This window comes from Oryza sativa, chromosome 3 (genome assembly GCF_034140825.1).
Source record: "Oryza sativa Japonica Group chromosome 3, ASM3414082v1".
NCBI classification, from domain to species: Eukaryota; Viridiplantae; Streptophyta; class Magnoliopsida; order Poales; family Poaceae; genus Oryza; species Oryza sativa.
In genome coordinates this window covers 18,622,745-18,647,679 of record NC_089037.1, presented here as the reverse complement: position 1 = coordinate 18,647,679, position 24,935 = coordinate 18,622,745, and the positions used below count along the sequence as shown (strand labels likewise).

Sequence of the window (24,935 nt, the reverse complement as noted above, 5' to 3'; positions counted from 1 at the left end):
GCTGACTTGCTGTGATCAAGTCAGATTAATCTGATGGCATAGCATGCTTACGATAGGACCGTGTACAGTAATCTGATGCCATAGGTACGAGTGCATACGTACAGAGGTGGACCATCTACACGTGCTGATAGCTGAGGATAATCCAGATCAACTAAGAGGTAATTAGTAGGATTAAATTTTAAATTAATCTACTGATTTTGTAGATATATCTAACATATATCTACACAGGTACGTAATATTTTATATACAATTTATCATGCATATTTTCAGATCATACAATATTGTCAGATCAATGATTTATTATGTTTACCTAGAGCATGTTCTTTATACAATATCTATTATGCAAGCATTCCCTATATTAGGCCGACTACGGTCTAATACTGGGGGCTCGCTCTATTCCTTTTATATAAATCATACTTGTTTACGGTTTACATAATATCTGATATTTAATCTGCTCGTTATATCCTGATAATACTAAAAGATTCATGCCGTTTTTTAGTACATACTCGATATTCTCTGCTATATATTGTCTTCTAGAAAATATTTTTCAGGAACAATTGAGCACTCGAGTAGGTTGTGGCCAAGTACACCCATTATCAAGAACGTTCTCGAAAAATGCTGAGTTGTCGCACCCAACTCCTGGTTATCGACCAGACAATTGTAGCGACATCTCGCCGCCTATCAATTTAAATTCACTTATATTCCAATGAACTCCATATATCGTTGTCAAAGGCTCCATATCTTTACGGTCTTACACTGGGATCGACCAAGTGAGTACGGTAAATATTGATAAGAGGAGTCACAGATAACAAGAGATACTCTCACGAATACGGTTTGTTTCCGTATGCCTCTCAATTGCCTATAGGTGATCGAGATACGCTTACACCTGGTCATCAACCAGTAGATAGTAGCGATCTCTCACCACCAAAAATCCATTTTCAGGTGATCGAGATACACCTACTCCTGGTCCTTGACCAGTCGGTTCCAACAATCTCTCGACATCTAACGTGATAATCAACATGATTGTGATAGCGACAGCCAAGACCGACTAGATCGCCGTTGTCACCAGGACGACAACGTCTAGGACTAATGACACCAAGACGACAACGGACAAGGTTAACGACATCACGACATCACACGATGACGACGAAACTCTAGATCCCCGGACTTCTAGAGAGCCCGAGGACGAGGTAGTAGGTCCAGGAGCCGAACCTCCAACTACGATAATTCCTCATTGTCTTCGTTGTCATCAGGAGACAGTTCTCGCAGGTCACGAGAATGTCGTCTATCTATTACTCTGGATTCCATACAAGTGGTCAAGGTACGACTACGACTGGTCTTTGGGCCTGTTTGGGGGAGCTTAAGATTCTGAGAAGCAGCTGCTGAGAAGCTACCTGGTGAGAATCTAGAGAAGCTGGGAAACCCAGCTTCTGGCTTCTAATTCATTTTTCCAGATTCTACAACTACAGATTCTCAGAATCTGGGTAAAAAGCTAGACTGTTTGGGGGAGCTTCTAGCAACTGAGATTCTAGGAGAAGCTGCAGCTGCTAGAAGCTCCCCAAACAGGCCCTTCTACCAGTAACGTAGCAATCATCGCACCGCGACTTCTAATGGTCGAGATACGACTACGGCTGGTCCTCGACCAGCAGCGTAGCAGTTCTCGCACCTCAATTTCTAGTGGTCGAGTTATGACTACAACTGGTCTTCGACTAGCAGTGTAGCAATTCTCCCACTACCTCTGCGATTTGTTGAGTACAACTATACACCTGGTCTTTGCTCAGTGTGGTGGTTGTCTCATCATCTACGTCAACTTCTGCAAGTGTTTATATGTGCAATATTTTTCCGTTGATCTCCTTTTCTTATATCGCCTTCGTCTTGAGGTCGGTCCTATCGTCCCTTTACGCTGTTCTGACAAGCCTCCGAGAAACCTAAGGGAATTTCAGCTGGGGACGCCCATAGCAGATAAGGTCTTGTCAAATTCTATGAGCCGAACGACCATGTAAAACCTAGTCATGTAAGAGTGCTCAATGGATGCATATTAACCAAGCCGTATAATCGGAAATTTACTTTTCCAACTTCATGGCTGGGGGCTAGGATTTGTCAGATTCAGCATGGTTTGTTATCAGATTCAAGCTGTCTTTGTGGAAAATAGTTTTTCCATAAAAACAGCTGGGGTCTAGGAAGGGTACCAAACTCCGTTTGCTAAGGGCAACTCTAGCGAGCATACTCTTTTATTGTCACACACAGATTCAATTTATTTTCAATTTTTCCATACATATTATAACATGTTACCCTTTGAGCGTTCGCTCGGGGGCTATTTCTATTTAATATTTTGTTCTGAGTATTGATTTCAGGGAAGTCAGACATCAGAACAGTCAAGTCAGATTTTCAAGGCTTTGTCGTAGACTTTGCACCCTCTCGATTATTCGAGAACGGTTGATGGAGCTCGACAAGGAATACGGAATGAAGCGATGGTGTACCTGCCGAAACGAAATTTCTTGACTTCAATCCAAATTCTCGATTACGGCAAGACGATAGACTTAGTCACATGCTCCGTACTTTCTTGGTCAACATTGGAGATTAACCTAGATAAGAGGAATCTAGGTTAATCTCAAGGTCTTCGGTCGAGAATATCAAGTCGTTCATTTGCATTGAAGTTGGCGGCTACTGTCAGGGTTATGGATACCACATATCTAATAGTAGTTGACTAAGCACGGCGGAGCCCACCACATACCATGTCTTATACGGAATCATACCTAGTATATAGAAGGAGTTACGGATAAGGAAGGATGATTAGAGTTCTATATGGAAATGACAATGACTACTCTGATTGTATCCATATTGGTCTCCCTAGTTCTACTTGGACAAGAAGGCATCTATGGGTATAAATACAAGCCCCCCTAGGAGGAGAGGGGACACGCCACAAAGCAACAACAACAACAGATCAACATAGATCGATACAAGCCAACACACGCCAAGAAATGCCACTGGATATCGACATCAGAGATAAGTCTAGACAAACCTAATATGGTGTCTGCGGAGGCTAAAAAGAGGGATCTAGCGCTATCTCTGATCTCGCTGAGTGCGGATTCGAGGAGGAAGACTACCCTGTCATCGACTATGAGTTGGTTATCTAGCCGCTAAGCCGACGACAGCTAGATGAGTTATCCCAATTATTGTACTTGTGTGATTCAGATGAGTAGAGGAGCAACACCGGCTTCAACCAACAAGAGTAGGGCTATTACCTGATAGGTAAGGGGCTCGAACCTTTATAAAAATCCTTGTCTCCATCTTTTTTACCTCAATATCGCATATACCCTGGTACCAATGATCCCCGTACTATTCAAATACCGTAGTCGCGATCTCAAACGTCGACGGTATTCCAAGGTATCATATTTATTTAATTTCGAAGGGAAGATTTATAAGAGAGAACTATGCTAATAATTTATGTATACCACTTTTATGGTCAGAGTCTAAGTAGGGGTTAATACATTCATAAGGGTAGAGTGACACGAAACAAATAACTCATATCTTCTCATTAATTAATCCTAAACTATGTGGAAGAAGAAATAGAGAAGCAATCAATTCCTTTACTTCTAGTATATACTCAACCTTAGTTTACATCTGCTAGTATATAATTGTGCGGCCAAAACCCCCTAATAGTGTCCTCCCGGTGTTTCAAAAGACCACCTGGGGTTGCCGAGTTTCTTACAACAACCTGTCGTGGCCGTCCAACCGAGGCTAAATACGGAGTAGTACCCTCCAAGGAAAGTGTCTTAGGAATATATAATAACGTGGAGGGATACCCGTACTGAGCTGTCACCATCAGCGGCCCACTCTGTCCCGCAGCATATATGACCAGATAATGATACTTAATAATCTAGATACCAAGCCTACATTATTAAATACTACTCTATATTCCCAGGAATGACATAGAGCAACCAAATAATCGGATATTAAACCCACACCATTGCACCTCTCTGGTATGCTAGCTACACAACTATAATGATACAGATATAAAGTAAAGCCGATACTCAGACAAATTAAAGTACCGAGAGTATATAAAGAATAATATTTCATTAATTCTGGAAGTCTTACAAAAGAAAAAAGAAAAGCTACTAGAGCCATACCTGAATTCCTCCGAAGACTCCGAGAACTCCGAGAGCTATTCTATTCTACTCCACTTAGCACTAGAATACTAAACTAAAGTATAGAGAGATCTTGAGCTTGCTTAAGTGTGTCTTTGGAGTGAATGAGGTCTCCTCCTTTTATAGGCAGGTAAATGACGGATACACTATGCGAATTGTCCAAACTACCCTGCAACCGTCATTGAGGAGCGATCAGGAGCGTCCACGTGGAAGGCCAGGATGAGAGGAGCTTGCCAGGGTTTGGCCGAACCCCTGGTTCAGTCGAACCTGGGCCGGCCCAGCAGGCCTCCAAACTTCTCTGGGGCACTGGTAGGTGGGTCCTTAATGCGGTTGTGGCAGTTATGGTGGTTTCCAGGACGGTTACACCTGACATGTAGGCCCATCTTATCCTTAAGCTTGCTTAAGGGGGAGTTTTCCTCATTTCTTCTCCAATTTATTTGCTTAATCCCAGTAACAAACAGCACTACAAGTACAAGCGGAGATATATTATTCTAAAACAAATATGCATTGCAAGTTGTTTGACGGTCGTTAGCGATCAGTTTTCGCCCGTCAATATTACCTAAATAAAGGACAACTAGTTATGCTTGCAATGCATATTTGTGTCAAAATAATATATATTCCACTAACACTAGGATTACTAACCTCTTGCAGAGAATAAACACAAAATGGAGAAGAATCGACAGCAACACGAACGATCGATCAATCGGACGCTATCGAGAATCAGACTTATAGACAAATGGGCTAAAAATACTAAATTCACAAGATCCAACAAGCCCAAAATTCAAAAGCTTGCGGAGAGGATGAAACGAGGGAGCCACCTGCTAAAATGGGCCGACTCGGCCCAGCCCATGATTCGGTCGAACCCGCCGTCGCGCCGTTTGATCCAGGGTTTTGATGGACGGCTGAGATTTGCTCCCTATGATGGTTGGAGGGTATTACCGACCATTCCAACCGTCGGAACCGCCATTCTCAACTATAAAAGGCCTTCATGTCGTCACTTTCTACACACACCTCAAGCAAAAAGCTTCATACATCTCTCAGGTTTAGTATAGTTTCTAGAGTACAGTGGAATAGAAATAGAATAGAATCTTCAGTCCTCGGAGTCTTCAGAAGAATTCGGGTATGGCTCTAGTAGCTTTTCCTTCTTTTGTAAGACTTGTACTTTATTTAGAATATTCTTCTTAATACTACTCTGGTATTGTATTACTTTCCGAGTATATGAATACCAACTTTACTATATATCCGAGTTATATTTATTATGATGCTAGCTTATCTGGGAAATGCAATGGTGTGGGTATAATGAGCGTGTATACGATGACTCTATGTCATGACGATGATATTAGAGTAGTATTTGGTAATTTAAGCGTGGTGTTTAGATTACCGGATATCATTATTTGGCGTTATATGCTGCGGAAGCGATGTGGGCCGCTAATGGTGACAGCTCAGTATGGGTATTTCTCCGCGCGTGTATATAGTCCAAAGTTAATTTCCTGTGGAGGGTACTCCTCCGTATTTAGCCCCCGTTGGATGGTCATGACGGATTGTCGCAAGGAACTCGACAATCAGGGGGTGGCTTCTCGAAGCACCAGAGGGCATTGGAAAGAGGGTAATTATATAACTAGGATGTATGTATATTATATATGTATACTAGAAGTATAGGAATATGATCTTTCTACTTTCTTTCCACTTAGCTTAGATAATTATGAATGAGAGTATAAATGCTTCTGCTTAGTGTCGCTCTACTCTTTTGATTATATTAACCCCTGCCTAGACTTTGGTTATTGCAAGTAACATATAAATTATTAGTATGGCTCTCTCTCTTATAATCTTCCCACGGGATTAAAAAAAATACGATAAACTTGAAATACTCTCGGGTAAAATGCTACAATGGTATATCCGTGCGCTTGCGAATGAACTCTGTAACCATAATATACCAGAAATATTTCTGCGCTATTGCTGTGAATTATATTTCTAGTAATATCATTAAGAAATACCAACACAAGCATAGCTAGTTCTCCTTTATGTTAGTTATATCAACGGTCGAAATTGGTTTATAACGACCATCAACAAAGCCCCCAAGCTTGAACCTTTGCTCGTCCCGAGTGAAGGACTCACAAAAAATAAACTTGGTTGTTGATCAGGAGTTGCTACTATGTTATATATCTAGAATGTACAGGTGCAAAGTTTGAGTACTCTCTCGTATTAAGCAAGTAGGCACGGTGGCTTATCCATACACCCAATTATAACACATGCTTCTCTTTGCCTTGGGCGGTTGGAAGACACAACAGATCATAGAGTAACATTATCTCTTCCTTTGTCTAATTCTTATTCCGGAGGTTTTCAAATGGTTTTGCAAATAAAAATCAAGTTTCTCAAATGATTCTCTCGATCACTCAATGTGTATAAATATTATTCCTCACCAAAATTATGCATTTGTGACTCCTACACTAAAGCCGAATATGTGTAGTTTGGAAGGATCAAGAATGAGCATACTTACAATCACATTTATCACTAAGTCAAAAATCTAGACTAAAACAGATAACAAATCATCCTTAAGATCAATCACATTTATCTTCGTGTGCGGTTGGATAGCTCGCACGTGAAGATGGTGATCTTCACAGGCACATGGGGTTAGATGGGTCGGCCAACCATACGTGAAAACCCTCGTCGGCCGTCTAGAAAAACCCTTTCTCATTGAAGTCTTAGGGTCTTTTTGGTTGATTCCTTGAGGAAAAATTGCATGGCCTGAGACAACCCTGGGATTAACTTGCAAGTTGTTTGGTTGCCACCTGAGACCCATCCACCCTCGCCTGGCCTGATACTGATACCATCCGGCTCGAGATTAGCATGCGTCGCCTGAGCTTCAGGCGCGGGGCGGCCATCATAATCTCCATCGTTGACAGGCTGCAAGAAGCTAACCACTGCCATGCTGACGCCATAACAAGCTGTTGCGTAAAGCTGTGAAGCTGCCTCCGCCACCATCGTGCGAAGCCACCGCCGCCGCAGCGTGTTGCCGCCTTGTCCGACCCAGCAAGCGCGAAGCCGTTCCGAGGATTCCGACTCGATCGTCGGATCCCGTCGTTTTTGGGATCTATTTCCAATCCTGATGGACGGATTTGGGATCTATTTCCTTCTGTTCTTTGCTTTTCTGTCCTTGATGGCTTGATGCATGCGAACAATTTGTCTCCAGAAAGCTGGACAGATGAATTTTAGTTGTGCGGCGAAGCAATTGTGCTAATATTTGTATCTGGACATTAACATATGAGTTCGCAGTAATTATGTGAGGACTAATTGCAGTTTTTTCTCCCAGGCCATAGTAGCCAACGAATCAAGTAAAGTCGTAGGATACCTGTATAGACCAAAAGGCACACGGGGCCTGACGGCCCAGCCCATGGCATGGGGTTTCGGCCCGGCCCAAACACAACACGGTCTGACTGGTGTTGGGCCCATGCTAGCCTGACATGTCCTTCGGGCCGTGTCTGGGCCTCTGCCTCGGCACGATGGACCGGCCCGGCACGGCCTGGTCCAACAATTAGGGAGGCAAAATAGATGAGGGAGACAAAATAGACTTGTTACAACCATATAAGGCACAACCAAAAGAGATGAAGAATGCAAGATAGACTTATTCCATCCATCTTCTCAAAGAGATGAGGGAGAAAAAATATACTTTATCTAAGAAGGAGCAAACGAGCTTTTGTGTCTTCTGGCCAGCTTGGCCCAGCCCGGCGTATAGGTTGGGCCATGCTAGTCCGACTGATCTCGGGCCTAAGCCCAATCGTGCTGGGCCAAGTGGCCCATTTGGCCATCTATAGCTGCCTGACTAGATAAAATTCATCTACTGCATATGTGCTTAGCATGCATGCAAATTTCTATTTCTCAGATATGGTGCTCAGGGGCACCAACCAAATACACTTGAACTCTTTCTGAATTATAATACAATAAGTAATTAATCGCTTCATTCCATATTGATCATCGTATATAGTTTTTATCAAGACCCAAAAAATTTTAACTACCATATATTTTATTTAATGTGAGTATGTGGTGGAAAAGAACCAAGAAACATGTAAAATTTAACTCCCCGCATACACAATAATCGAGCCTTTGACTACCTTAAATGTGTACATGCATGCATGCGTAATCAATTTGATGCACATATACAATAAACCCTACAATTATAATCATGCACATTAAAGGAGGGTGTGATCAATTTTTTTTTTGGCTATATGATGATGAATATTCCCTCCGTTTTTAAATATTTGACGCCGTTGACTTTTTTAAATATGTTTGACTTTTTTTCGTCTTATTCAAAAAAAATTAAATAATTATTAATTCTTTTCCTATCATTTGATTCATTGTTAAATATACTCATATAGTTTTACATATTTCATAAAAGTTTTTGAATAAAACGAAAGGTCAAACATGTACTTAAAAAATCAACGTTGTCAAATACTCCTATTTAGAAACGGAGGGAGTATATAATAGATAGAGTATAAAATTATCTCTACATGTCACTTAATTATTGGATGTCTTATATGTCCATCTATAAATTGATTGATCCTTTAACTTTTGTTACTTACCATTGATATTTTCTATTATTTCGATATGCATCACTAATTAGTTAAAAGCCATAATCGTAGTCGAAAGTTGACGGTGACTGGGTGACAGCATTAATCAAAATGCTAAGATCTGCCCCAGGTTTCGCAACAGCTTTTGCACACAGGATTTCATAGCTTTTTTGCATCACCCCATCCTCTCGTTCATTCAATAATCTACTGACACGATACAACTAGTGTAAGATTAAACACACATTTGTAACTATATACTAGTGCATACAGCCATAGTTACTAGTGCTAGTACCAGTTGGTTCGTGCAAACCGGCCAGCGGCGCCGGCGCCCGCGCCACCCGCGGGCGCGTTTCGGCGCCGTACGCGACAGCGACACGCCCTGCAGGTAACCGGCTTATACCAGGCCGGCGCGCGCCGCCAAAGCTGTTAAGCGGTAAAAATTAAGAAATATCTTCTTCTAAGCTACTCAAGCTAGCTAAACTAAAGCAAAGGCAGGCAAAGACTAATTAATCACGACGAGTTAGTAATTAACCAGCAATCTTACATGGACTAGAGGCAAATTAATTTAAATAAGAGTAAAGACAGCGTCACATACCCTTTGGTAGTTTGGTTACCTCGGAGGACTGTGACAGCTAGGGATGATCGATCGATCGACACATATGATACTGACAGCGAACGCCGGCGACGACACCGTCTATTGCTAGCTATAGCTGGTGGTAATAATATCACCATCTTGGTTAACTAGTCCAATTATTATTACTCCCTCTGTCTCATAATAAGTGTAGTTTTATACTATTCACATTCAACGTTTGACCGTTCGTTTTATTTAAAATATTTTTATGATTAGTATTTTTATTGCTATTAGATGATAAAATATAAATAGTACTTTATATGTGACTAAATATTTTCAATTTTTTTATAAATTTTTCAAATAAGACGGACGGTCAAACGTTGGGCGCAGATATCCACGGCTACACTTATTTTGGGACGGAGGTAGTATTAATCTATAATAGTAACTCAAAACCGACTTGTTAATTAAGAGGAGAGTTTCAATATTGTGCGCCACCCAACACGGTCGTGGAAACGGAAGAGTGTTGAGAGAATCATGAAAGCTTGTATTATTCTCCATAATATGATAGTTGAAAATGAGAGAGGGGGGTTAAAATTCCTATTGATCTGAATGTGGACCCTGGAGCATCGGTTGCTCTTCCTCCTGAAGTAACTACTGGGCACAATCCATGCTTTGATCAGGTGCTGTGTAGGAAAACTGCAATACATGCTCGTGCACCACATTCCCAACTAAAAAAAGATCTAGTTGAACATATTTGGCAAAAGTTTAGCAATACCCGTCGTACTTAGTTGTGGTAGGACATTAAGCATCTTGTTTTCACATTTTCAATTACAATTGCAAGCATCTTAATTCACTTATCATTTTATTTATTTATTTCAGGGACAATGGAAAACTTTGGTGGTAGCTTTTTGGTGCTTTCTGCTATGGTTTTGGGAGGTATGTACATGTCTACTTGCACTGTACAGTCCAAAGAACAACATAATCAAATAAGTCCTTTAATAGTCCTTTTGTTTCTACTTAAAATAGTAGTACTACTTCCTTCCAGTTGTTTTGCCATCCAGATTATATGCTACAATTGTTCTATAATCATCAGCCTCCTATTTTCCATGGAAATAATGTTGCTTTAATGACAGGTAGTGAAGATGCTCAATTTGGCAGGCTAGCAGCTTGTTTTGGCTGCTTGAGAAAGATAATCTAGTTATAAAGTAATTTTTAGTAATTCGCTGGTGTCATGTAAGAACAATTGTGTTGTTACCATCTATTGGCAGTATGGATCGTTGTAATGGCCTAATTTCTTTTATCGAATGTTGATGTATGGATCATTGCAACAGACTAAGTTATTTTGTCGGTCTATGAATTAGTTATTTGTCAATCTGTGAATATTCTTTCGATCAAGTAACAATCTGAATCACTATTGTACTGTTTAGTTCGAATGAATTAGTTCGAATGAATTAGGAATATTACACCATTGTTGTTGATAAATCCGTCTGCTTTGTGATAAATCACATGGTTTATTTTTTTATTGATTGAACATAGTCTTCCGTCTATGGTTGACATATAAGTGGCTACTCAAGTGATGTTTACAGTTGATCCTACATAACTTGAAAGATACAATTAGAGAATTAAATGCAGCTTGCTTTGCTAGAGACGGCTTAGAGCATGTACTATCTTATTGTAAATGTCGTCTGTTAAACCATCTATAGATGATGTGGAGGATACTAATAGTAAGATGTTTACTCTATTATTACCCTTGCCCTAATTAGTAGTAGAACTTAATTAACCGTCTTTGTCAGCGATCGATTCGCACGTCGCGTCGCGGGGGCATGTGGCCCGCATGCGGTGTGCGGATAGATGTGAGTCGACGCCCACGTCACCCCCGCCCCGCCTGATGACCCGCACGCAGCGCAGGCTAGCTAGAGCTTATCCGTAGTGCCTGCCTGCATCAGTGGCGACGGCGAGAGAGACAGAGATCCAACTGCGTGACTTGTCTCGTCTCGTCTCACCGCCGCTGGAGCGCCAAACCGCGGCTCTTTGCTCTACGCATATGCGCCCTTTTGTACGGATATAGATTTCATCCTGGTTGTTTACATATCGTTTAAATAGTTATTAAAAAATCTTAAAAAATTGACAACATAGATTGATATGAAATATATTACTCCACAAACATGCAAGACCAAATTTAACTTCTATAAGTTGCAACAAAAATAAAAAATTAAACTGTAAATAGCTATAGTACATTTGCATCTATATTTGTTAATTTTATTACAAATTGTACAAGTTGAATTTTAGCTTGCATGTTTGTAGAGTGATATATTTCATGGTAACCTATCTTTTTATTTTTTTTATTTTTTTAAATAACTATTTATATGGCATGCACGATTATATGGGATGCACGAATGAGATGATACCCTCGAGTGAAAAATCACTTCCCTTGTACTCCTACTACTACTACCTCCTTATCCCGATTTCCAACCTAATTGCTACGCCATACCGCTACGAGAGACCGACCCGACGTTGTTGTGCATGTTGAGAACTCAGAAATTTTAATTCTAAGATATCAGGCTAAGTGTACATGTACATCGTATCATGATTAATTGAGTTGATAATGATAAATATGATGCATATTCTCGATAATTCTAAATAGAGAAAATTCATGCTGGTGTGTCTTTGGGGGAGGAAGTAAATAGTATGCCAAAGTTGACCTAATTACGTGTACTCCATATATATGAGAATTCGATCGGAGCAGTACTTGCCTGCCAAAGCAACACAAGTAACTATGCAACACTTGTCTTATATGTTGCATTGCATACTTTGTACACTGCTATTTTCTTGAGGGCACTCTGTTGCCAAGCTTTATTTCAGATCCCATCAACAAGATCGAATAGAGCTTTGCAAAAAGTGGTGTTTTATATTTTGGATGATAGATCATAACCTATTATTGAATGAATGTGTAACTTATTAGTCTATCGGTATATCATGTTCTCATGTCCCTAACTAGAAACTTGACATAGCATGTTCTGTTGTTTTTTTGTTTCACAAACATGAAGCATGTAGTGAGTGTATGTTTATATGTTTTCCTCTAAACCAATGAGCCTGAAGGTTGTTGCTTTTTGTTACGCTTCAGTACGATTTGTAACGACAATCAAACTGATGGCTATCTAATCTGTACTCTTTGCTCTGCCCTTGTTAAACTAGTTTGAGAGCCTGTCGTCATATGGAGACAAAGTTATTGCTACAGGCTTGCCTGCATCACCAGGAGCTGCTGTAGGCCAGATTGTCTTCACAGCTGACGATGCTGAAGCATGGCATGCACAAGGAAAATCTGTCATTCTGGTACTCACCTTTGATATTGAATTTATCTCCAGTCTAACTCTCTATAGCTCAATTTGGAAGCTATAAGATCAACATATTCTCCTGTCCTGATCATAATATAACATTCTCCTGTGTAAAAATTAAGGTGAGGACGGGCATCGGGCTGTCGGTGCCGCCGGGGTTCACGGTGTCGACGGAGGCGTGCCAGCAGTGGACCCATGTGGACCACACGTCATCCTCACTAACCTCTTCTCTCTATCCTCTCTCTCCCTCTTCTCTCTCTCCAGCCGACGGAGCGGGGTGGGCGGCGGCCGGAGCGGGCGATGGCGGGGCGGAGCCGAGGAGCGAAGCGGCGCGCCGGCCGGCGGGGGAGAAGTCGCGGCGCGGCGGTGGCCGGAGGGGCGTGGGGCGCCGACCGTTGGGAGCAGAGGAGCCGCCCGTGGCCCGCGGCCGTCTGCGGGTGCGTGCCGGCGTCCACCTTGATGTTGGCGTTGCCGTTGGCGACCAGGGCCTTGAGGTCGGCCTGCTCGTCGCCGGCGACGAAGCGGAGCGGGCACAAGCCCGCGCTCCACTTCGACCTCCATGAGCTTGGAGAAGACGCCGACCATGGGCGCCGTGTTGTACGTGCAGGCCTCCGTCTGCATGTACGCGTTGCGGTGGTCGACGAACACGTCGTTGCTGTTGGGCCCGCCGATGACAGCGTCGACGAGGTCGTGCGACTCCCCCCCCCCCCCCCGGCCGCGCTGTGGAATGAAAGCATACTGCTCGACTACCTGGTGAAATAGCTCTTCAAATCTACAAGCAAAATTACAGACATGTGAATCAATGACAAATTGTGCATTATACTTTTACAAATTGCAATGTTTTCACTTATCATTTGTCAAATACTCAAGAAATGTTACACTTTTATGATGCCAAAGCCTTTTCTTTCCCCTATCTATCCATTTGTGCTGAATCGTTTCACTTCAAAAAAATTTGTGTTGAATCGGGCTAGTTACTTTGCTGCCTTGCCCTTGCTAACTCGTTGGTGTTGCTGCCTGCTCGGCTTAGAGCTGGGCTGTTGCGCGCAGGCGCGCAACCGTGTAGGCCAGGTGGCACTGCGGCACTAGGAGCATGCGAGCACCGCCGCGCCGGTCTGCAGTCTGCAGAGGCTCGCCGCCTAGCCTGGACGCCGCGCCCACACCGTCCACGGCTACACTCAATTCGACGCGATTGGGGTTTTGGAATGGGGAACTTTCGACCAATGGCCGGCGTTGTGGGCGGCGCTGCCGGGGTCGCCGGGGGCGGGGAGCAGCGGTGGTGGTGGGCACGAGTGCGGCTTCAAGAACCTGTTCATCGGGGACTCCGGCGTCGGCAAGAGCCGCCGACCCCGCTCCATCGGCCGGAGAGAGATTAGGGAGAGAGAGGATAGAGAGTATCCACATGGGCCCACCATTTTTTACTTATTTGTGTGTGAAACTAACATGTGGGTCCCACGTATTTTATTTTTTTCCGATCTAATTGCTACATAAGCACCACGTCAACGATACGTTGGACAAAGACCTGGTCAAAAGGAGCTATGTAGGCGCCATCTCAGCCAAAAACGGGTACAATACCACCGAGGGACTTTATTTAAACGGTTTCGTTAGGTTGGGGGACCCATCGTACCGGTTTTGTGAATAGGGGATGAAAATCGGATTTGGCGACAAATAGAGGGACCCAAAGTGAACTTATTCCTCCTTTTTATTTTCGGAAGGAATAGGTCCATTTTGACTCCCTTAACTATAGCTTAAATCTGATTCATATCCCTAAACCGTAATACCGGATATCTTGACCTTAACTGTTAAAACCGGTGCAATTTGACTCCCTTGATGATTCTAGAGAGCAGTTTCGCTGATGTGATGCTTAGACTTGTCTAACCTGCTAAGTCATTATGTAGGGCCCACACATCAGTGTCACAGTCTATCTTTTCCATTACTTTCCCTCTCCTTTCAGCACCCAAGATGGCTTCGTCCACGGTAGAGGTGGCCAAACGGGCGGCCCGGCCCGGCACGGCACGGGCACGGGTCCGGCACGGCCCGTTTCGGCACGGCCTGTTAGGCACGGCTCATGAAACGGGCCGTGCCGTCCCGACCCACGTGCCGAGCCGCCGGCCCAAGCACGGCCCGTGGATGGCCGGGCCGTGCCCGTGCCGGCACGGCATGCGTGTGGCCCGCCGTGTCAGTTGTCACGCCCGGAAATTCACTAGTAATTTCCGAACTAATTTGTGCATAAAATCCTCGTCCAGGAATCAGCCGAGGTACACAAACTGACAATTTAATATACAAATCCATCTTAATAATAACGTTACATACTTACAAAGAAAAGAAAACAACAGCGGAATTAACGGTCTAGCGATGGCTTCAGCTCCACTCCCACAGGCAGCTCAACTGGGGTATAAGCCAAACGTCTTCTCCTTCTGGATCCTTTATCTTCAACTGAGGTTTGATGATTATTGCAAGAATGAGCATATGACATACTCAACAAGCCACACAGCAAATATGCAAGTGCACAAGGATTCCAAAGGATGGCATAATATAGGCTCATTTGCAAAAGCAGCATTTAGCAAAACATTTAAGAGAAGTAAAACAGTGAAGTGATTAATCATCAATTTTAATCAACACTGAACAGCACACCCATGCTGCACAGGCCCAACCATCCTGAACAACCATACCCGGCTGTACAGATCTAACTCCAAACCAGGAGCTAAGCAAATTATTACCAGTTATAGCATCCATAATTATTGTGAGAGGTGTGAGACTAATCACGAAAAACATTGCTCAACTCGCCCATAACCGCGGGCACGGCTATTCGAATAGTTTTACTCTGATCAGAGGTGTACCACTGTACCCACAAGACACGATTCCACACATGTTGCCATGCCCCGAAATACCACCACGGCATTGCAAAGGGGGAAATCGTGACAATACCCTTTGCACAACACAACTCAAAACAGTGCACCGTTCCTGGATCATAATCACCCCCTTATAAACAAGGCATGGACTCCCCAGCGACCCCCACGGACTTCTCGCCGCTTCTCAGTCTGGTGCCCCGTAATGAATCATGCTATACAAAAGGTAAAGCCGTTGCCCATGCTGGCTTGTGGTTGGCACGGTAAATGTTTCACAACAGTAGCTCGCGAACCGGTCCTTAATTGTCATGAGCACAACCATCAAAACCATATGCTCACAACCCACCTTAACCAGATTTTAAGTATCAATTAATTAACATCACACGATTAACCATCGTGAGCTACCATTAAATATAACCATAATTAATAAGAATAATATAATATAATTTATATTTAATCCCCTTTAATTAGCTAATGTTTCTAAGCATGGCTAAGCAAACATACATATAACATTTAGCTGAACCAAACCAATATATAAGGTTCATGCTAATCAAATTATAACCCATAGGAAAATAAGATCATCTTCGGCCATTAATTAACGGGGAAAGGTTCACCACCCGATGACATTCAAAAATAATGCATAGTTGAAATAAAATAATAGCTTTAAACGGGTTCAACATGCTCAAAGGATTGTGTTTAGGATCTGTGTGACTTGCCTTGCAATAATCGATCTTCAATTAATCTTCTTGATCACTTCCGACGCACTCACGAACCTTCGCAACGACGGAAACGACAAGCTAACACGCAAAACGAAGAAAAAAAACTAATAAAAACCAAATAAACAATACATATAAAGTAAACAAACATGTAGATCATGATTTTAGATGAATTATGAGACTTGAACAGCCTTATTCTGACTTCAAATGAATTTATTATGAATTTTACAAGATTAAATCTAATTAAAGCCCATTTAAAAAGAATTAAATAAATTTAATTCAATTTATGGACAATTTTAATATGTAGATCTTTATTTTAGAAAAATTTAGCAACTGGAACCACCTGAAACGGATCTACAGTTATTTAGTTATGATTTTCCGAAGATTTAATCTATTAGAAAAAAAGGAAAAAAGGAAGGATGATGATGTCATGCTGACATCATCCAAGGCAGCCACAGGTCGGCCGACGACCTCGCCGGCGCTATGGACCTTGGCCGGGCGATTGGAGGGCACCTACGCGTAGAGGACGACGAGGCGAACCCAACGGTACTCACCAAAACGACAAACGACGCACGACGACGGCCGGCGACGAAGAGGACGGCGGCGGCGGCTCGGCTTGACGGCGACGGCGGAGCTCCGGTGGCCGGCGGCGAAGGGGAAGGTGCGGCCGAGGTTCTCCTCACCACGGCGCACCTAACGGCAGCGGCGGCAAGCGGCGGCGACGGCTAGGGCGACGGCGCGGCGCGACTGGAGATCGCCGGCGACGGCTAGCGGCTAGGGCAACGTGGCGGCAGCGCTACGGGCGACGAGGGAGCTCGGGACTTGGGGCAAACGGAAGAGGACGACTAGGGGATGCTATTTATAGCATTGGATTGAAGAGATCGAACTCCAAACGAGAGGAATCGATCCGAGAAAATCAAAACTCGGTTTTTGAGATAAACTCGAAAACGAATTTGATTCGGATAAAATACACAACGATTTGCTCCAAATATTGAGGGAAAAGATAGAGGAGAACGAGAGGATAAAATCCCCTCAAAAACCTGGAGGAATCGGGGTCGGATTGAGGCGAATTTGAGAGGGGAAAGAAGGCGGCTAGGACTCGGCTCGGGCACGGCTTCGGCCGGAGGTTGAAGAAAGGCCTGACATGTGGGCCCCACATGTCAGTGTCCCACGAGAGAGAGAGCGGCGGCGACAGCTGGGCCGACTTGGGCCGGCTTGCCCGCGGGAGAGAGAGAGTATTAGGCCGAAATCGGCCCAATAACCTAAAGGAGGGGTTTTTGAACTTTTTCAATTAAAATAATTTATGAAATGTTGTTTCATTTATTAAAAATACTTTCCTTGCTCAAACAATTCCCAGAAAAATCTAGAAAATAGAGGAACAAGCAAAGTATTTAATAAAATTTTATCTAACCCAATTTTATATTGAGATTTAGCAAATTAAAATTAGATCTTCTCTTTTAAGCTTTTAAAATTGTTTCTAATAATTCCTTTTAAACAACAATTTATAATTTAAGGATTTTTAAACAAGAAAAACTCTTAACAATTATAATTAGATCATTTAATGATTAATTTAATATTCAAATAATTGCTGAACTTCTCTTTGTATGATTAAAATTAATAATTGAGCTCCGAAAAATCCGAGAAAATTCCAGAGAGTATAATTAACCATGGAGAATTTAATAAAAATTAAATCCATCCATGCTTTATATTTAGGAAATTTTATTTCCTACATTTAACTTCACTTGTAAATTATTGAACATTTAATATAAATTCTATTAATAATTTATTAAATAATTTATAAATCCTGAAACGGAATTCAGGCTGTGACATCAGTACGGGCCCGTGAATGAAAAATGGGCCGTGGACGGGGCACGGTTGGCCCAGGAACCGAAATGGCGCGGAGGGATGCGATGCGGACTTGCGGAGGTGGCTGGCGGGCTGGGCCATCAGCTAGGAGGGGTGCTCAACGGACTTGCGGAGGCGGCTAGCGGGCTGGGCCGTCAGTTGGGAGGGATGAGATACGGACTTGCGGAAGGATGAGATGCGGACTTACTACAGTAGCCGTGCCGTGCCGTGCCGGCCCGCGGGCTCGGCCGGCGGCCCAAGCACGGCACGGCTACTCGTGCCGTGCCGGCACGGCCCGTTACTGTAGCAGGCCGTGCCGGGCCGTGCCGGCTACAGGTTCCGCCGTGCCTCGGGCCGCCCGTTTTGGCCCGGCCCGTTTGGCCACCTCTAGTCCACGGTGACATCTCTATCTCTACTACTGCAATTCTGCATTTCTACTAGTAATATATAAAGTACTAGTTTCATCAACAATCCTGCAATCTGATCCACTTTATCGTGTGGGACCCAAAGTGAACTTATTCCTCCTTTTTATTTTCGGAAGGAACAGGTCCATTTTGACTCCCTTAACTAAACACCGAAAAAAATAGCACGTCGCCACCGCTCCGCCCTCCCCACGCCACCGCTCGCCCTCCCCAAGCCGTGTCTCCGCCGCCCGCCCGCCTCACCAGCCACGTCGCCGCGCCGCCCGCCTCACCCGCCGCACTCCCCTCTCCCCTCTCCCCTCTCGTCGTCCCACTCAACTCACCGCAGTCCCCTCTCCCCTCTCCCTCGCGTCGCCTGCCTCCCCTCACCGCTGCCTCAGGATCTCCTCCGCGCCGCCTCCTCGCTCCTGTAACGCCGCTGCGCGTGACCTCTCGCCGAAGATCGCGTACTCCTGCCGCTGCCGGCGCTGCGAACATCCTCCGTAAGCTCCATCACCCCTGTCATCCTCGCTGGTCGCCATGCCCAATTCAATCGCGTATCCAATACAATCCCTAATTTCACATCGCACCATGTCCCAATCGTCGTTCCCATCGCCATTCCGCTCCTCCGATGCAGCCGTCGACCTCCGCGCCCCGGTCGCCCTCACTTGCAACACCCGCCCCTGCTGTTGTTGCCGCTGTCACTGTAGACGTCTTTGCTCCCTGGTGGCGTCGTCGAGCCCTGACGCCACCCGCAACAGACGACGCCACTGGCAACACAGCTGCCGTGGCCGGCAACGTAGCTGCTGCTGGAACCGCTCGCTTCCTTGAGACGCTCATCGAGAGAGCCGACTGCCGGTGCGGCACTTCGACATTATGCTCTACCACAACGCTACAGAGTACCGATCAGGTTCAGCACATTATTAGGTTTCCTCGCGTTTAACTTCACACGTGCTTCTGTTCCTTCTGGTGTTTGTTCCCACAAAATGCATGTGGCATGGATGATGCTGGATGGAATGCTCAATTGATTATTCGATACAGTATCATTTGTTGCAATTTTTAGATCTTCTAATTAACTAGCGCAACATCAACAGATTCTGGTTCCTCTTTCTTTATTTTCTGCTTCCCATTTATATTTATGTTTGTTAAAAGAAATTCAGCACTAAAGTATTAAATGTTCACCCAAGTTATGTCAGGGTGATTACCCAAATTAACTTACCATTTGTCTGTGATATCAGGCTTGTTAACGACATTGTCTTTGTGCAGGAATGCCCGTTTATTGAAAAGCTATGGTATGTTAGCTACATTTTAAACGAACAGGATATGATTATCTGAGCTTTGTCCAGCTCCAGTATCTGAAGATGGGATGTTCAGTTTGTAATCATAGAACTCACGCGCAACAATCTTGCAGTGGAATCCAATGATTCACAGGTTAGAATGAGAGAGGGATGGAATTGGAATTGTCAAAGATTTCTCATACACCTATGTCGAAGCCCTTTCCTCTTTCCTTCTTTCTATTTAACAAGGGAATGATCTTGTCACAGAATACTGCAACGGTTTGATCAGCGATAAGCAGGTGATAAATGTTGGTGATTGACTTATGCCCAGGTTACCCACCTTGATTTTGTGCCTACCTTGAAACATGAAGCCTCGCTATGATTGTTCACCATTCCAGCTTACCAGCTATATTGAAATATCAATCTATTCTGTAAGTTGCCTTTACCAATTAATTATTACTCTTTGTTGATAATGTTCAGTGCCACTGAGCTTGTTCTTGCTTTCAAATATGGTGCTGCTCTCATGAATATTGATAAGGTCTTCCATCTCTTCATGGTAGTTTTGTATGTTTGTGCAGGTCTTCCAGATTACACATAGTTCATTATGCTTGGGACATAATAATACAGTAGTTGATATAAATGTGCAGAAAAAACTGAAAGAAATTTCGGACTGCTTAATATTTTGATGTGAGTGGATCACTGGTGCATATTGGAGTGACTGAACAATGATTCTCATTGGTAATGTTTTTCTCCTACCTTCTACTTCATTCGGTTTCTCATATTCCTTTCTTACGAATTATATACCTCCGTATTTAAACGACGTTTTATATATTTTTTCTGTAAATATTAAATGATAATTGCTCATTTTCATTTTTTTTCGTGGTAGTACACTATGAGAATTTTCCGAAATACTATGTCCTGCTACATGGTTGCTGAATACATTCAAGGGCATTGCACTGTCTTTTGATGAAGCTCCAAATCAAATTCACATCTTAATGCAATCAATTATCAGGTAATCATGTAGTTCCTTGGCAAGATCACATTGGTAGGTAAGTTAAGGTTTGCAACTGTGGTTGATGTCAGCAGGTCTTGCTATTTTTCTTTTAATTTAGTTTCAGTCCTCTAATGTTTTTATCTTGCACCTGTCACTTGCTAAAATTTTATTCAGTTTATATCCCTTTAGAATTTTCAAACTTAATGTGCCTTTCAGTTTTTTAGGCAGAAATACTAAGTTGTATTTATATAACAAAATTTGATGGAAACCATCATTATGGTGATTTCGCATAGTGCACTATGAACATGTCAGCATGTGATTTCAGGAAAGTCAGTTGATGTGTTTTCCTCAGAGAAATATTCCTGTTCTCAAGTCTTTCATACCAACATGTAGTGGTCATTCTCTCATTTGAGAGAATCCATTATATACCACTGACTTTGTCACACGTCTACGATTTGCCACTGACTTTATCATGTTCTACAATATGCCATCGACTTTTGGATCTATAATCAAACAGTACATTTTCATCGTTACCTGAAGATCATCTGTTACAGCTATTATCCCCCAACAATAAAGAACATGCGGTTGTTTGCGATGCTATGTTAGGTGCAATTTTTTAGTGTCTTTAATTAAAAAAGAATGAGTTTACGTGTGTACTGTGTTCATCACATAAATGGTTTCTCAAATTAATATCTGCACTTGGCCTCTTTGCATACCAAACTTTATATTTCTCTATAAGTACTCCAGTAGTCTACAAACTTTTGTTATCTTGGATTAACTTATTTTGTTTCGATATGCAAGTCATATAATTAATCTTCTTGTAGCAGTGAAATGGTCCAACCCCTTCCTCTTTTGATATGGGTTTTCAGCTGCTACTTTTCTTCTTTTTGCAGGAATTTTATTTGCAAATTAAGCACTCAATTCACTTCCCTCAAATTGATTCACAAACTTACACCCGCGCTTTTAAATCTGTGCAGTTCATTCATCTATGCAAACATAAATTATTTAATGTTATAATTTACTACTGTTATTCTCTGTCCCATGTTAAACCAAAAACCATGTCTACCATTGAAGCAATTACTGTAACAAGTTCATTTTGCCAGCTGAATCTACCCAGCCACTTTTGCTGTAGCTCCAACCAAAATAAGGTGGCTTTATGGTCTCTGTGTGCCATACAACTTTTATATATTAATTTAAATTTAGTTTTACATGGTCTGAACTTGGCCTTGCATTGCTTAAGAACTTGGTTGACAACAGTCTGAAATTGGCGTTGCATTATATGCCAACCTGTGTAGTGTAATGTATTGTTTCTATTCAGAACATAAACATGCATATTTTCCCTGTGAACCATTGATTATGTACTGAGTTAATTCCTGACAGCCTTTTGAAACGTGGAGTGTTTTTTTTAGGTTTTGTTGTTGTTTGATTGCCAAATGTTTATAATTTCAGTACAAATTTCCTGGGAGCAAAAAATTGCCAATCACATCTCATGTTATGTGCTCAAAAGAAACAAAACAATAGATGTCTGAACGTGCCTCTCATTTTCTTTATTTGGAGTCTTATTTTCTGCCGTGCTGATGACAAATTCTTTATATATACCTCTCATTTTCTGTATTTGGAGTCTTATCTTGTCCTTGCAATATGTGTGAAAAATAGATGTCTGAACATCTGCCAGATTAGTGTTTGAACATTTCTTATATTATTTTCTGAGCATTTGACATATTAGTTTATGACTTGTTCTTATGATGTACGAGTATCTGAATTTAGAATCTGAACTTGGGCAAGCATCTAAATGTTGTTCAATGTTTTAGTTTGCTGTGAGCTAATTAATGTTATGAATTTCTTATAGCTCAAGTATTGGAAGTTTACAAATTCACCGGTCGATGTAAGGTTTTTCTGGGTTTAGTGTAAACAATATACTCATATTACCATTCAAGGTTATCTGAACGTGAATATGTAATGTATCTGAATTCAGTGTGCGGACATACTCTTGCCATGTTTCTTAAGTCAGTGTATGAATATGCTCTTGCAAGCACTATTTTTCCCTGTATTTTTATTGTTAAAATATATATTATAAAAACGTGCTATGCACGTGCACTATTACTAGTTAGAGAAGACGACCACAATCCGTGGCGACGACGTTGTCGCCGCCGGCGCCGATGCGGCATGGACAGAGCAGCGACATTGAAATCTTCTCTCCTGGAGGGAGGAAGTGCGGCGACGGTGGCGCGAAGTGGTGCTGCGATCGCAAGTACGAGCTTGTCAGCTACGAGCCTACGACGCGCTCCCGGCCTTCCTCAAGCACAACGAGTTCATCATCGACTACTACCGCAGCGAGTGGCCCATCAAGCAGGCGCTCCTCAGCGCCTTAGTCGTCCACAACGAGACCATCTTCCAGACGTAATTAAGCACTCGATCGATCAAAAGCACGTATATTAGCTAAAGACGATACTCTACCAGTAGAGAAACTATCTTTTATCGGTCGACCAAATTCCATAATAGTTCTTGTTGCAATAAAAACCAGGACTAAAAAACATCTTTAGTCCCGATTCAAAAGGTTAGAGCTACTTTTTAATCTTTAATCCTAGTTCAAAAAAGGTAGGCGGTGTCAGACCCCTCCTTTACCTTTAATCCCGGTTGGACTAAAGAGCTATTTCTAGTTCCGGTTGTTAAACAACCAGGAAAAAAAAGATCCGCATGCGCGGAGAGGATGAGGCGTGCGCGCAACATCGAGGAGGAGGAGGAGGCGCACGGGATAAGTTAATAAGTTCTATCTCCTCCTCCCTCACCTTTATCTCCTCTCCTCACTCACCCCATCTCTTCCTCTTCCTCCTCTGGATCCGCCCCCCTCCCCTCTCCTCCCCACTTCTCAGGAAGCGGAGGCGGCCTCGCGCAGTGGCGGCGGCCTCGTGTGGAGGACCGCGCCCGGTGGCGGCTTGCGCGGAAGGCCACGCGGCGGCAGGCGGTGGAGGCTGGCGCGGCTGCACGGATTTTTTTTTTCTTTTTTCTTTCTTTGTGTTGAATGATTCGATCTGTGTTGTCTGTGTTGAATGTATGATTCGATCTGTGTTGAGAATGAACTATGTTGTTATGAATGTTGTTGTGAATGATTTGGGAGGAACTATGTTGTTGTGAATGATTTGGGATGACCTATGTTGCTGTGAATGATTTGGGATAATGGACGTGAGGTATACAAAATAGCAAAAAAAAAAGAGAAAAAAAACTTTACTACCAACCGGGACTAAAGATCTTTAGTCCCGGGTATTTGAACCGGGACAACGATCTTTAGTCCGGATTTGTACTACTAGTTGGAAAACCGGGACTAGGGTTACCAATCGGGAGTACAAATCATTTCTTCACCAGTAACAGTACAGGTTGTGTGTTTTGATTGACAAGTGTGCTTTTCTTTTTGCTGTATCTTGGCAGGCGATCGGCTTCTTCATGTTCATCGCGCTCACCGTGTGCACCGCCACGATGGTTCCATGGAATCCTCCATGTCTGCTAGCTTGGTGACGTCCAAGACGATGGCCAACAACTCCGCCAACCCAATGGTATTTGATGATGATGATTGATGAGCTACGGCAGCACCGGGGCGGTCGCGGCGGTGCAGGCTCTAAGCAACGTGCCCGTCGAATCAGAGCTCGCGGCGGCGGCGTGCCACCAGGTCGCGCATTGGCCGGAGCGGTAGATGCAGGGGAAGTTCGACCTCACCGGCCAAAGCCACCAGCTAATCCACGTTATTGTCATCGCCGGAGTGGTCTACTTCAGCTGGAGGGACAGGGCACTGGGCAGACGAGCACACGGTGACGGTTCCGACGAGAGGATGGTTGGGGGGGGGGGGACTGTTAGTGATATGTCCTAGAGGTAATCATAGAGATGATTGTATCACATACTATGTTTACATATTTATCCGACATTGTTCCTTGAAATAGATAACTCCTTATTGGTTAATGAATATGTGATTCTTTCATGAGACTCTTTATCTTGTTTGTTACTATTTCTAAAGGATCCCTGATCAAATATCATAAGTGGAACAAATATGTTTATATGATCAGCACATGTATTAATTGATGATCATGTCTCATGGATCATGGTATAGAGATATCAAATTAATAATGTGGACACATGTTGGTGAACATGTTGTTGGATAGACCCAACATGAGACATTGCAAGAGCCATATGTGTTGTGTCATCAGTGATCTCATTTAGTGTTGGTGTTGAATCCTTAGACCTGATA

The 24,935-nt window shown here is 43.1% G+C and overlaps 1 long non-coding RNA gene and 1 other non-coding gene across 2 annotated transcripts; both read left to right on the top strand.

The window, feature by feature from the left end:
* Positions 1–12,369: 12,369 nt before the first annotated feature.
* Positions 12,370–13,534, top strand: LOC107278002 (uncharacterized). Its single transcript, XR_003241261.2, has 2 exons — positions 12,370–12,617; positions 12,742–13,534. It is a non-coding gene; the product is annotated as an uncharacterized protein (transcript).
* A 5,115-nt stretch (positions 13,535–18,649) lies between these two features.
* LOC107280210 (uncharacterized) lies at positions 18,650–21,293 on the top strand. The gene is made up of 6 exons (XR_001544073.3): positions 18,650–18,930; positions 19,065–19,337; positions 19,694–19,858; positions 19,972–20,135; positions 20,283–20,442; positions 20,591–21,293. It is a non-coding gene; the product is annotated as an uncharacterized lncRNA (long non-coding RNA).
* Positions 21,294–24,935: the final 3,642 nt, after the last annotated feature.